Source organism: Myotis davidii, unplaced genomic scaffold (genome assembly GCF_000327345.1).
Source record: "Myotis davidii unplaced genomic scaffold, ASM32734v1 scaffold424, whole genome shotgun sequence".
Taxonomy (NCBI): domain Eukaryota; kingdom Metazoa; phylum Chordata; class Mammalia; order Chiroptera; family Vespertilionidae; genus Myotis; species Myotis davidii.
In genome coordinates, this window is record NW_006295827.1 from 912,906 (window position 1) to 913,871 (window position 966).

General features: G+C 47.5%; 1 protein-coding gene across 2 annotated transcripts in view; it reads left to right on the top strand.

The window, feature by feature from the left end:
* CALN1 (calneuron 1) overlaps positions 1-966 on the top strand; it is a 446,046-nt gene that overhangs the window by 336,848 nt on the left and 108,232 nt on the right. The window lies entirely within an intron of this gene.

Sequence of the window (966 nt, forward strand, 5' to 3'; positions counted from 1 at the left end):
ATGCGTGCCTCTCCTTGGCCTGGAGCATCGCATCTGAGTGTGCAGAGCACCCTTCTTTCCAACGAGAGGAAACTGAGGGAGCAACTAATTAGATTCACTGGAAGGCCCAGCTCAGGAAGCTCTGCTGTGGGTGCTTGGCTGGAGGACAGGACCTTCTCCCCCCAGACAGAAGGTTAATGACAAAGAGCAAAGTATCTCAGGAGCCTTGGTCCCACTTCCAGAAACAGCTGCCCAAATGGAGCCTGTGCTGCTTCCAACCTAATTTTCAATCTGAGCAGAACCACCCCAGCCCATGCAGGGGCTCCAGAGCCGGAGCAGAGCCAGGACCAGGTTATGACCGGCTCCTTCCAGCTGACAGCAGGGCTGGGGGAGAACATCTGCTCTTATATTTCCTACTCACAGCTGTCTCTGCTGATGGCTTGTTCCTTAGAACTTGCCAGCATGTGCCCACTTGTTCTTGCCAACTCATCTAGGTCACAGAGTATACAATGTCCACAATTGTCCACCAAATTGTGCCTTAGAGCCTGTAGGCACAGAATGATCAGTTAGGATAGCAGCAGAAGAAACAGCAGAACACTGGGAGGACCTGGCCACTCGCTCAGATAGGCCATCAGCAGTGGCTTCTCTGCCTTTGCTGCAAGGATGACCTAAATAAATAAAGATGATTCTGTTGTTTATTGCATATTCAGTTGAACTGCTTCAATTCAAACTATGTAGTCAGCCTATATTGGTTAGAGATATCTCATTACTTAGGCTTTAAAAAAATACGATATATCATTTTTATTTTATTACTTAAAAATATATTTTTATTGATTTCAGAAAGGAAAGGAGAGGGAGAGAGAGATAGAAACACCAATGATGAGAGAATCATTGATCGGCTGTTTCCTGCACACCCCACACTGGGGATCGAGCCTACAACCCGGGCATGTGCCCTGACTGGGAATTGAACTGTGACCTCCTGGTTCA